This window comes from Canis lupus, chromosome 38, assembly GCF_048164855.1.
Source record: "Canis lupus baileyi chromosome 38, mCanLup2.hap1, whole genome shotgun sequence".
NCBI lineage: Eukaryota > Metazoa > Chordata > Mammalia > Carnivora > Canidae > Canis > Canis lupus.
In genome coordinates, this window is record NC_132875.1 from 12,296,922 (window position 1) to 12,311,491 (window position 14,570).

The 14,570-nt window shown below is 33.2% G+C and overlaps 1 protein-coding gene across 1 annotated transcript in view; it reads left to right on the forward strand.

Moving 5' to 3' along the window:
* The window catches only part of USH2A (usherin), a 691,295-nt gene that overhangs the window by 72,097 nt on the left and 604,628 nt on the right, over positions 1 to 14,570 (forward strand). The gene's annotated exons all lie outside the window — the stretch shown is intronic.

A 14,570-nucleotide genomic window follows, 5' to 3' on the forward strand; every position in this document is an offset into this window, starting at 1 on the left:
TTTTGTTTTATTTTTCTGTCTTTGTTTCATCAGCATTTTCATGTTTTACTAAACAATTCTTAAGGGGTCTGGATAGAATGGCATTAAAAATAAGAGTCTGAATCCTGCAACTAATGGATATTTACATATAGATATCTATGCAGCATAAGTGTCTTTTGGTGCAGAGATCTTTTTGAATTTGCATTGATTAAGTTGCATTCATTTCTTGATATCACTAGTTTTAATTAATTTGAAAATCTATAGTAAAATGACTCAAATTATGTTACTTTCATTTGTCTATGATGGCCAGGGGAAGTTTCATAGATGAAGTAGAGGTTTAGCTACAATTTTAGGAAAAGGGGGTAAATGGAAAAGAAATTGAGAGATATTGGTAAAAATATCTAGCATCAACATCAGTAACAGCTGATAGGAAAGCAAGTACAGCGGCAGGAACAATCATATCAGTAATAAAAAATAAATAGTATGGAGTCCTCATTGAGTGATGTTTGAGGTAGTTAGTATCAATTTGGAAAAAAAAAAAAAAGTTAAAGCCCTACTTCATGGCATGTATAGAAAATCCAAGACTTCAATGTAAAAACAATTGTAAATCTATTAAAATAACAATTAAAATAATATTTCTAAGTCTAAAGCTAGGGACTTTATAAGCAAAGCAAATACAAGTAGAAACAAACATATTAGGAGCCATGAAAGAAATTATTGACGTATTTTGTCATAAACACATTTAAAATTCTTTACAGTGTAAGGACTAATTTATTGCATGAACTTGATTGATTCATTCTTACTCAGCCATAACTGTGTGTTTAATTTTTTCCAACTTTTTTCTTGCTTTTAAATTTAAAATGACATTTACTATATTTTTCCTAGTGTCTTCTTCCTTTGATTCTTTTAAATGCATATTTCTCTTTCCTTGCAATCAGTGATTTCTTTTATTAACCTCACAGTGTAGCACCGTCTCATAGATTCCCTACTTGACTTTCCTCCTAAACGTTGCCCTGTACGTGTGTTTAATTAGTCACTTCACTTTTCTCTGTCGTTTGTTTTAGGATATCATGGAACATCTTGTTTTTTTTTAAAAACCATCTGCCAAGGTTTTAGCAAACTCCATTTCTGCCTTCTGAGATTCTTAATCTCATCTAATTTGTTTCCAGTGACAACATGAGTGCATATAGTTCAGTAGCAAGAATATTATCTACAATGCAGACTTCTTCTAGCACATTTAGGATGTAGTCCTGGCCCTTAGTTTCAACTCAGTCTTTGATTTGGTTACAGCTTTCTTTCTTTCTATGTGCTCAAGCCAAAACTTTCATGTTCTAATTCAGATGTTCCTTTGAACTTATTCTCCAGATCATTGCTTTATATTGCTGATCTTTTAATTTATATGTTTAGTCTTCACCACTGGTTGATAATTGCTTTGAAAGAAGGAATCATTTACTTTTTCTTTTTCTTTTTTTTTTGATTTCTAACAGCTAGAGGCTTTGAATTTGGTTTGATTAGAGTATCATGAGAAAAAAAATCTTTTTAAAAAGCATTGATTTTAGTATGTTTGATTGTGTGGCTTATCATATTGTCCCAGAAAGGAAATTAATTGGATGAACTTGATTGATTCACTCTTTATTCAGCCATAATTGTGTGTTTAAGTTTTTGCCAGTTTGATTTGTTCTTGATTTTAAAGTTAAAGTGGCATTTATTCTATTTTTCCTAGCGTCTTCTCCTTTTGATTCTTTAAAATGGACGCTTCGCTTTCCTGGAAATTAGTGGTATCTTTTATTAACCTTACCTCCCCTTCCCAAACTCACCAAGAACTCAGTTAAAAAACACTATGGGGTGGGGATGCCTGGGTGGCTCAGTGGTTGAGCGTCTGCCTAAGGCTCAGGGCGTGATCTTGGAGTCCTGGGATAGAGTCCACAGCGGTCTCCCTGTGTGGAACCTACTTCTCCTCCCTCTGCTATGTCTCTGCCTCTCTCTCTCTCTCTGTGTCTCTTGTGAATAAATAAATAAAATCTTTAAAAAAAAAAACACTCTGCGATGGATTTAGTAAGGCCCCTCGATCTGAATCTATGTAGTATATTCAAATTAAGGACTGGGTAATGCTTTCATATATTATTTTCAGAGCTTCTCATGCTTTATTTTGACTAGTTTGCTTTCATTTCCTCTACCCCCGCCCCTGTATCCCTTTTTCTTTTGATAGCCCATCCCATTTTTCCCCTTTCTCTCTCTTTAATTGCTCACAGATGAGTGATTGATATTTTATGATTCTTGAATGATTTCATGCTTCCCCTTAAAAATAGAGCCATTAAATGAATCAAGGCTCATGATTGGTTTCAGAAGTCAAGTTGGGATTTTCAGACTTGGTCTCAGGTGGTGACTATTGAATTATGAACTAGCAAAATAATTAACTATAATTTAGGTTGAGAATACATTTTAATGCTTCTTATTTAGACATTAAATGCCTTTTAGAAACAAAGGTAAAAAGTTGACTTTTCTGTTATTTTCTTCCTGGACATATTTTGATAATTTATGAATTTAGCCATAAATAAAAAAGCAACAAATATCATTCACTTAGCAAAGTTTGGCAAATGTAGCTGAAGGGAAAAAGTCAATAGACTGTTAAGTTGAATGATTTCTCTGTCCTATGATATTTTCAATAATGTGTTGAAAATGAGAAATGATTTTGTAAAGCATTCGTAAGTATGACATTTTCTTATTGTTATCATTCGAAGTATTTTAATACATGTGAGACATATCTGAAAAAGGTATCTTACAATAATTTGAAAATATGCTTATTCAAATGCTTTCCACATTGTTCTACTTTTTAAAATAATAAGTTTTCATATAAGCCATCCATTTCCTATTGGAACCAATGTTCTTTTTAAAGATCTGGACTTAATCCAAAAAGAATGTCTTCAATTTCACAGTATTATGCTAACCATTAATAATATTACTCAATAAACAGGGCTTTTGTGAATTATATTACAGCCATTTGGCAAACAGATGAAAACGTAAGCCTTGAGAATATGCCAGTTCTTGGCAATTGGCAGTCCTATATGAAAGTGTTTTTAGCAGAAGTGAAAATGAATGAAGTTGGGAGAAAGGAGTGGAATGGTAAATTCAGAAGCAAGTTGTTATACATTAGCCATTCCAAGGAATTTTCTATATGAAGCATTCTTCAGTTGTTTCTAAAGTTGATGTCACAAACTGGTGGTCCACAGGTGGGAACACTGTTTAAATAGTTTGTTATTCTTCTTCTTCTTTCCCTCTTCCTCTTCCTCCTTTACCTCTGGCCTCTCTTACAGAAAATAATCCAACACGATGCCTATGTTTCCTCATACAGCCTAACTCAAGGTAACAATTACCCTCTTTGGAACACTATCACACTTTGGTTTGCTACCATATTCACTACTATCCATAACCTTATATCTGGGTGAACTCACTTATGTTAATACCTGGCCCTCTTCATAGATTAAGACTTACGCTAGTAGTTAAAACACATGATTAATTATTTAGGGAATAGCCAGACTGACTAATTCATCTAATTTGTAACTCCATTGGTAAATCCTATTTCTTTTGTTGATTCATAAAGTTAAAAACTAACCAAAAAAAAAAAAAAAAACAACAACAACAAGAAAAACTATTACCAAAGAACCCACTGATCCTGAGATAAACTTCAAGGTACACTTACTTTTGTCTTAAATATTTCATTGTATTTTGCAATACTTAAAACATCTACCTTGGGGAGGCTCAATGATTCTCCTCAGTGCTACTGCCTAGGAATGCTGACATACTGTGTAAGGCTTTGTAAGGCAGTTGTAAGGCTTGAATGTATGGTGTATACTATAAATGATAATTGCATATTTCATTAATAGAGAATGATTTTAGAGTATTTGTGACATTACCTCTCTAGAAATGACTAAAACAGTGAATAATTTACTAGTTCCATTTTAGGATTAACCTAGAGCAAAACAAACCCCAAAAGACTATATACTATTAACTTTAAAGCAGAATTGAATGTTTCAAAGCAGAATTCAGGATTACATGGCATTTAACTCTTTGCGAATCATTTGATAAGAAACACATACACTCTTTTTAAATAATTACTTTTTGGATAACAGATAATCACTGTTACTTGTACATGTATTTTACAATTTAAGTGAATTTTTACTTTGAGATAATTGTAAATTCATGTATGATTTTAAGAAATAATACAGATTCCTTGTACCCTTTACTCAATTTCAACTATAATAACATTTTGCAAAACTAGTGATTTTTTCTTTTTAAGCAACTTTCCTGAAATGATTTGCATATAATAAAATATACTCAGTTAAAAATAAAAAGATAAAATAAATTTATCCATTTAAAAATATTAGCAAATGCAATTTGCTATATTTTGCTATATTCGTGTGATCACTTCCATATTAAAGATGTGGAATGTTTTTCTCTCTCCAAATATTCTCTTGTGCTCCTCTATAGTCAATGCCTCCTCCCCAACCCTCAATCCTAGGAAACCATTGATCTGCTTTCTATTACTATAGATTGTTTTGCCTATTCTAAAACTCCATATCATGGAATTATTCAACATGCATTATTTTGGTACATAGATTTCTTTTTTTTTTTTTTTTTTGGTACATAGATTTCTAAAATCTACCCCACCCCATTACTCCCCTCACTTTTTTAAAGATCATTTCCTAACCACTGTGCTATTAGCTTTATTGAAATAATGTATCTCTTACCTGCTCAAGACTTCCATTATAACTATTAAAAAAATATGCTTCAAGTCTTAGATACAGAATAGAACCTAGGAATTGGAAGCTTAGATGTGTATATTATGTCAACTAATATGGTTGCATAGTTACCATATTCTCATTACTCCTCCTCTTCTCTTTACCTGTTCTAAGAATTCAAATGTTGATAGAATCTAGCTTTAGGAATGTGTTATCAGTTGAAACTAGCATCCTTATGGTTTTTCATTTTCTTTTAATAGTTATGTTCATCTTTCAGGGGCTCTTGGCTAAGAGTGATGCAATCATCAGTGCCTCCGCCAAGCCCCAGCACTTTGTTGGCTACTTAGCTATTCTTTCATCATTTTGTGACATCATTACCTGCAAGGGTGGCCAAGCGTTCACAGAGCAATTTATTAGTAACCATGAATTCTTCTCTTATTCTTTGGCTCTGATTTGTGACCCTTTTATAGCATTAATCATGGCTTTTATGAATTAACTACAATCAAGCTATCAGTATGCATTTTTGTTAGTATTATAAATAGCAGAGCCAGCTTAAAACATTTTATATAATAAGCCTTCCTACCATTCAATAATTTGAATGGTGCCAACATCACACTCTACAATGCTTATTATGTAAATGAATATTTCCTGTTATTTTAGAAAGTGTGTTCCGTTAGAGCACTAAAGTCCAAAAGTATGAGTCATCATGACTAACTAGAGTCATATTTTTATTACACATCGAGCTTTCCCAGTAATGTTTTTTGTTTGCTCACAGAAAGATCTTATCCTAATGTATTTCATTTTATACTCTAATCTTGTAAATACTAATGAATTAATTTTTTAAATGTAACTAGCATTCAGACATTTTATATTATAGAATCTACATCAGATGTACATTTAGAGAGTCAAGGCCTCAAACTTAATTTCCTCTTTGGCATATGGTGATATTATTATTATTAATCCTTATATTAGTTATTCCATGTTCATAGACAGGAAGATTCAATATTGTCAAGATGTCTGTTCTTCCTGTCTTGATCTATAGCTTCAATGTAATCCCAATCAAAATATCAGAAAGTTATTTTGTGGATATCAATAGGCTATTTCTAAAGTTTATGTGAGAAGCACAAGACACAGAATAGTCAAGACAATGTTGAAAGACAAGAACAAAGTCAGACTACTGCCACTACCTGACCTCCAGACATATCAACAAAGCTACAGTAATTATAACAATGTGGTCTTGGCAGAAATAAAAACAAATAGATCAGTGAAATGGAATAGAAATAGACCCACATAAGTATAGTAAACAGTAATGTAAACTGTCACGTGGGTGATAATGATGTGTCAATTTAGGTTTATCAGTTTATAACAGTATACTACTCTGGTGCCAGATGTTGAAAGTTGGGGATTCTGTGGTGCAGGAGGTATATGGGAACTCTGTATTGCTCTCTCAATTTTTCTGTCAGTTTGAAAATGCTTTAAAAATTATAGTCTATTGAAAAAGTAGCATTTAAGACCGACAGTGATAATTACATTTAAAGAGATCAAAGGCTCTTGAATTATTCCTTGTTTTAGAGAGACAGAGCACAAGCGTGGGGAAGGACAGAGGCAGAAGGGGAGAAAGAATCCTCAGCAGACTCCCTGTTGAGCATGCAGCCCAATTTAGGGCTCAAAGTGAGCTCCATTCCAGGACCCTGACATCATGACCTGAGCCAAAATCAAGAGCCAGCTGCTTGACTGACTGGACCACCCAGGAACCCCAAAAGTCCTTGTGTTATTCTTAAAGAGTGTGAAATATTTTCAAATTTTAACATAAGCAACATTTTTTATTTAAGAATAATACAGCAAAAGAGATGAAATATAGTTTATAACTTCCCCAAAATATAGAGAATAAAAAGGAAACATCCTTTTTGTTATAAAATAAGGCAAAAAGGAGAGGGAAATAAAAAAGTAAAGTATATAGAAAATATAAAATCCAAATATGTCAATAATCATAACAAATATAAATGTGTTAAACTTGTCAGTTAGAACTAAGTGCTGTCATAAACACAAAAATATAATATCCACGGTTGTTGGAGCATATACTGCATTAATGGGAGAGGGTACCTCAGGCACAAATTTTGAGAAGGCATTATTAATCAAGATAAGTAATACTTAAATATAATACTAAAAAAAGCAAAATAATACTAAAATCTCAGAGGAATAATATATAAAAATCTTATTTTATTTTTAAAGATTTTACTTATTTATTCATGAGAGACACAAAGAGAGAGAGAGATAGAGAGAGAGACATAGACATAGGCAGAGAGAGAAGGAGGCTCCATGCTGGGAACCTGATGTGGGACTCTCCAGGATCACGCCCTGGGCTGATGCCTTGGGCGGAAGATGGTGCTAAACCGCTGAGCCACATAGGCTGCTCATATATAAACATTTTAAATAAAAAAGCTGTTTGTTTTGTAAGTCTTTGTTACTTAGCAACGAGAACTGTTTCCAGTCAGTCACAGTTCCCGCCTAGCAGTTCTGGAAGGTTATCCTGTATCTGCTTCATAGGAAGGTTGACAGTGGTTTAGAAACAGATTGGTCAAGGTGAAGAGTTATATATAGCTATACTTTTTGATTATAGAGGGTTTATTAACTTTCTCCACTTGGTTCCTAATACAGGAGGATATTTTATAGATATATATAGGGTACATATTTTTCTTTTGGCCTCAGGTTCCAATATGGCTCATCGTGGCACTGATGTTGAGATGGTAAGACATATGCCTAAAACACAAGCACACATAAAATTTAAAAATTTAAAAGCTGCTTAAGCTGTATAGTGTTAAGTAAAATAGATTTTAAGCAAAAAGTTTTATTAGGGATAAGGTGCTTTACTATATAATGGTAAATGATATAATTCTAAACTTACATGCATCTTATAACATAGATTCAAAAGTATAAAGCAAAATTTGACATGACTAGAAGAAATTAACAAATCCAACATCAATATAGAATATTTTGATACATCTTATTTGGTAATTAATCAAACAGGCAGTTAAAAAATTAAAATCCTTAATAAGGGACACTGGGTGGCTCAGCGGTTGAGCATCTGCCTTCAGCCCAGGCCGTGATCCTGGAGACCTGGGATCGAGTCCCACGTCAGGCTCCCTGCATGGAGCCTGCTTTTCTCTGTGCTTGTGTCTTTGCCTCTCTCTCTCTCTCTTTCTCTCTCTCTCTCTGTGTTTCTCATGAATAAATAAATAAAATATTTTTAAAAATAAAAAAATAAAATCCTTAATAATTGAGAATTGAACTAATTTGAAGCTTGATCTAATAGAGTCTTATATTCAACAATGAAAAAATACACATTCTTGTCAAGATCACAGGGAAAATTTATGAACATCGAGCACATACTAGTCAATGGTCTCAACAAATTATATAGAATTTGTAATCACAACACATTGTAAGCATTAATAGTTCTAAGTAAATGAATGCATCCAGTCATTTCACTATTATCCAAATGAGTCAAGATAAGTAGAAGTAGATGGAAAAAAACTCCAATTAAAATTATGAGCCTTTTACTAATCCAACAAAATTTTATTGAGTACTCATTTTCTAAGCAGTAGGTTTACATCCTGGGCAAAACACAGTTATTCCTCTTCTTTAAGAGTTTACATTCTCTTGGGGGTTGGTAGTGGTGGTGGGGGAGGCAGAGAAGTAAAATAAGGAAGTTAAATATATAGTATTCTAGGATTTTTTCTGAAGGCATAATGCTTTATTTTGAACTCTGTCATTAGAATGAATTGCCAGAATGCAAACTCAAACAAGGATAGTACAAAAAAGAAAATTTAAGATTATTCTCCCATGTAAACAAAGGCAAAGATTTTCAAATGATGAGTGAAATCTAGTTTTTTATAAAAATAATAATATATAGCAACCAAATTGGGTTTCTCCCAGGAATACAAGTAAAATTTAATATTAACACTATTAATGTAATTCACATTAACTCAAGAAAGGAAAAATATGATCATTTCAATAGACGTGGAAAAAAGCTGTTGATAAAATATTTAACACCCACAAAAACAAGTATTGTTAGAGCACCCTCAATTGAAGAAGATCCTCTTAATCTGATAAAGAACATCTATAGTTTTCTAGTATCAACAGTGCATCTAATGGTAAATCCATTGAAGCCTTTTCTTCAAAATAAGAATAAGACAAGGATGTCTATTATTCTGCATTTTATTGGAGGATCTAGCCAGCTCAATACGATAAGAAAAAGAAATAAACACCTAAAAATTAGAAGGGAAGAACCGAGCTGTCAAAATCTGGAGATAATTAAATCAGAGAGTGTAAAAAATTCCACAAATTATTAAATATTAAGGGGAGTTCAGTAAGGTGGCTAGATATAGGATGGAAACATGAAAATAATTGTCTTCTATATGTCAGAATAACAAACAGGAAACTTAATTTAAAAATAATTCTCAACAAAAATATAGTATATCTTTACAACTTCTGAATACAAGAAGCAAAAACTATAAAAGAAGAAACTAATAACTTGTGGCTACATTATAATTAGAAACTTCTTCATATAAAGCTATCATTCAAAAAAAAAAAAAGAAAAAGAAAAGCTGCAGATTAGCAGATTAGATTGGCAACAGAAAACATATGACAAAGGGAACTTTTAAATCAGACTACTCAAAATGGACCAAGAAAATTAAACCAGGTAATTTGCAGAAGAGCCTAGAAATGACAACCCAAATGTATGGCAACCCAGACATATGAAAACACCTGAAATTTTACTGGTTATTGGTAAAATAATTATAATTATGAGATAACATTTTATTCTCATGAGGTTGGCAAAGATTCAAGAAATTTGAAAGTTTCAGTTGCTGGCAAGAGTGTAGATTACAGCTCATCCACCACTGATAGGAAGGTACCACCACTTTTGGAAAACAATCTGCAAATATTTAAATGGGTATTTATAGCAGTGGATCTGAATGAATGACTATTACATCAACATGACTAAACTCTCAAACAATTGAATACAAAAAGCTTGTAGAATAATATATGCCGTATACCATTATGTGAAATTTAAAAACACACGAAACAATACTGTAAGTAATACATAAATTTAAAGGGTAAATATGAAGAAAAGCATGTGAATGAATATTACTAAGTTCAGAGTGGAATGTATATTATGGTGTTTTAAATCAGGTGGCGAATAAAAGAACACAATTGTTTGCTTTTTATTATTTATAAATTTTGCAGTCCTAAATATTTTAATATAAATTTCTAAAACATTATAATATGATTTATTAATCCATCAGGAACATATCATCTATGTTAAGTATTCATGCTACTGCTAAAAACAGAGTGGAGGTGACTCTCTTTGGCATGGAATAATTGTTAGAAAATTCATGATTACTGTGTACCTTTATAGTTCTAAGGTGAAGATTGATCATTTGCTAGCTTCATTCAACAAATATTTATGAAATGCCTTCTATGTGTAGAACATTATGCTACAGTACAGCCATAACATCTTGATTACAGATGCAAGTATTTGAAAATATTGAAGGACTTTCATTTGTGAAAGTCAGAAAAGATTTCCTGGCAGACACTAATTACTATAATAAATGGAGATGACTGTGGTGCAAGCAAATTATTCAGACCAACAATTTATAATTAATAGATAATATAAACATCATTGACATTTTAAATCTTGAAAAAATTTAAATGTTGCTGTACTAATGAAGGGATTTTTAAAATTCACTAATCTGATATTCAAGCTTAACATTAGATAAAATTTCCAATATAAAATGGCTTTCTATCTAAATGGTAATTCAGATGAATTTTTGTGTCCACTCATTAAGTGTAGAGAAACCCTAAGAACTAAAAGACATAATGGTGGGGTGCCTGGGTTAAGCATCCTGACTCTTGGTTTTGGTTCAGGTTATGATCTCCAGATCATGAGATTGGCTTGGCTTGGCCACCATTTAGAACCTGGAAGAAACCATAAAGTCCTCCTTCTCTACTCTTGGGAGAAAAGTATCTCATATGTGTCTTTTTAATTTTGTGTCCTGACAAGTCTCACAATTAAAGGGAAAGAGGCAATCAAGAAGAGCAGGCAGGCCAAGGGAGAAATCAAATATTAAACAATGACCAATATTCAAGATTAATATAACTCCAGTGCCTGTCATTCAAAACAATCTGTCTCATTCAACAGCTAGACTTTGTTAAATGGTCTGCATTGATAAGCCATAGTCTGAAGTTCCCTCTTTACAAGTTTATAGACTATCAGTTATATATATTTTTAAAGACTTTATTTTAGAGAGAGTGAGCGAGAGAGAGAGAGAGAGAGAGAGAGCACAAGTGGGGTAGGGACTGAGAGGGAGGGAGAGGAAGGACTCTGCCCTCAGCATGGAGCCCCACGTGGGGCTTGATCTCACAACCTTGGGGTCGTGACCTGAGCTGAAATCTAATCAGACACTTAATGGACTGAGCCACCCAGGTACCCCCAATCAGTTATATTTTTATGTAGACCATGTGTAGAACTGAAGGAGGGACACCTGGGTGGCTCAGTGGTTGAGCGTCTGCCTTTGGCTCAGGGCCTGATCCCCAAGTTATGGGATTGAGTCCCACATTGGCCTTCTTGCATGGAGCCTGCTTCTCCCTCTGCCTATGTCTTGCTTCTCTCTCTCTGTGTCTATCATGAATAAATAAATAAAATCTTAAAAAAAAAAAAGAACTGAAGCAGTTGTCCAAATGGTTCTGCCTTCAGTCTCTATTTTTACAAATATTGATTTTGTTACCCATGTTACCAGAATTTGTTTTATTGGATGATTTTCCAACCCTCCATTGAGCTTTGCCTTCAGAGGTACAGACAAGGCATTGCAGAAATAAGTAAGTTCCTTAATGAAGACAATGTGTATTAATGGTTGAATTGTCAGGCTACATATATTATGTGTTCATGATCATTGTATGACCACAAATGTCTGATCAGTATTGTCCAACAGCATGAGTAGTTATTTAATTTTTGCTACTAATTTCAGCACCTACAGAGCAGCTAAGTACATATTTTATGTGGGCACTTTAATTATATGAGAATTTCTAACCAGGGGAAAGGTAATTACTGAGAAAAGAATTGAAGGATAAATACATGAACATCTCTGTCTTCTCATTGGCAAGGCATGGTAATTGTTTGGACTTTGCTAATTGAGATTACATAATCTGTAGGTAAAAATCTGCAAGAAAATATTGCATTTATCTTTAAACCTTTAATGTTACTATTCAAATAAATACTAGAAACATTAAGGTGCAGTCCTGTAACATGTCATAAATATAAACAGTCTATTAGGTCATTCATTCAGGCATTCATCAAGCATATTGATCACCTATCGTGTGCAAATCAGTGAGCCGCTCTCTGTCTCGATCTTTATGTGGTTGGAAGTTTCATCTGTGTTTTCATCACCTTCCCACACCCCACCCAGTCTATCATTGCTAAGAAATTACAAGTTTGTTTAATCATACTTTTGTGATTAGAGCACGAGAGCTTCATAGGGAAACCTCTTTTGGAAAAAGTAGTTATATGAGTACACTGAAGTTTTTATGTTTATAAAGATGATTTCTCTATCTAGTAGACAAAAGAAATTATCCTGAAACTACATCATTTGAATTACAATTGAACTGCTACATCCAAAGGAAAGAGGAAGCTGTGAATAGAGCCAGAGGACAATTATTATTATTAGAGATTTAGGCTCTTAAAATTTCTAACATACTGATCTGATGAGAAAGGAGCAATTTGCTGACTTTTAGAAGATCTCTAATTCATTTACTCCATTTGGGAATAGTTGGACAAATTGCCTCTTTTAGCTCAATAAGTAGTACCATACTGATTTCTAAAAAGTGAGCATTTTATAATTTCTCACTCTGGAATGAATTGCCTTCCTCCCCTTCCCACACAGGCAGGGGCTGCCTACATACTCTGAATTTTCCAGCTGTGGTGGGGGCAGGCGGGGAGTGTTTCCAACCTTGGGTTTCCAGAACTCTGTCATCCAGTTTAGACTCTGAGCAGATAAGGAGGTAAGTATGAACGGTTAGCCACAATGGATCCACTCAACACCTCTCTCCCTGAAATAGTTTTTTATCCCTGGAACCTGCACAGCATGGCGATAAGGAGTGAGAATTCTAAAGGAGAATAAAGGAGGATATTATATACACATATATATATAATATATATACACATATATGAGTATATATGTACCTATGTATATATTTATATATATGGTATATATTTTTATATATATACATAAATTGAGTGCCTAATAAGTGTGAGGGCTTCTAGGCACTGGGAACATTATAATGAATAAAATTTAACAAGCATTGAGGCCCTTACAAATTTTTACACTAGTTTATACTGTCATTCCAGTAGGTGACTTTAGGAAATTATTGTTTTTTTCCTATTCCTTAGTTTTCTCATCTGTAAAATAGAGGTTATAGCAATGCTCACTTCATAGGTTATTGGAAAGATTTAGTCAGCTAATAAATATGAATCACTTAGGACCGACATCATAACATATGGGATATTCTTATTGCAAGTAAAGCATTGCCTAAATAAAGATGTTTTTGGTTATTGTTGATGGTAGAAAAGGAAATAAAAATAATTTTCTTTCACTTTGGCTTTTTGCTAGAACCAGAAATGAAGGAAATTAATTCATTAGTAGAAATGAGCTCTTGTTGCATCACTCATTCATTGGTTTATTCATACATTCATTTGTTCATTTCCTTACTCAATAAGCATTTGTTGAGCAGTTACAGTGTCTCAAGCATTATGCTATGGTTGATTACATCAATAAAATCTAGTTTCTGATTGAAGAAGCTTGGACTCAAATATGAACAACAGATAAGTAAATGGACTATTAAAATAGTCCATGATAATTGCAGCGATTTAAAAAGTGTAGATAATATGCTATTTTTCCTATAAGTGTTTAATAAAATAAGACAGCACCCATAGTTATCCTTTGAGCCCCTAAATTTTTTTGTATTATTTACTAAGTGTTATTTCATTATTTAAATTACTGAGGAATTAAATAATTTTTACAGATTTTCCAGATGTGACTTTTTATCTTTAATTTAAAAACTTCTTAAAGGTTTTTATGTATTAAAGTAATCTCTACACTCAACGTGGGGCTTGAACTCACAACCCCAAAATCAAGAATTGCATGCTCTTATGAGTGTGCCAGCCAAGCACCCCTCCAGATATGACTTTTTAAAATGAACATTTTAAGGAGGGCACATGATGTGATGATGAGCACTGGGTATTATACGCAACCAGTAAATTACTGAATACTATATCTGAAATTAATGATATACTATATGTTGGTTAACTGAATTTAGATAAAAAATAAAATGAACATTTAAGAAACCAATTCATTGGGATCCCTGGGTGGCGCAGCGGTTTGGCGCCTGCCTTTGGCCCAGGGTGCGATCCTGGAGACCCGGGATCGAATCCCACATCGGGCTCCTGGTGCATGGAGCCTGCTTCTCCCTCTGCCTGTGTCTCTGCCTCTCTCTTTCTCTCTGTGACTATCATAAATAAATAAAAACTTAAAAAAAAAAAAAGAAACCAATTCATTTACTGAAATAATTCAAAAGCAGTTTGTTCACTTCTCTGTTTTCTTAATCTGTGAATGTTAAAGACAAGTTTTTTTTTTTTTGATGATTTGTGGTCATTTTTCTGAACTTGAGTTTTCAAAGAGCATCGAGTCTATTAAGTCTGTTGAGCAGTATTGTAAGTTTCAGGAAGATTCTCGATCCCCCTTACTTCAGCCCCTACCTCAACCCTCCCAGGGTTGAGATACTTGATGTATCTTTGCCTAA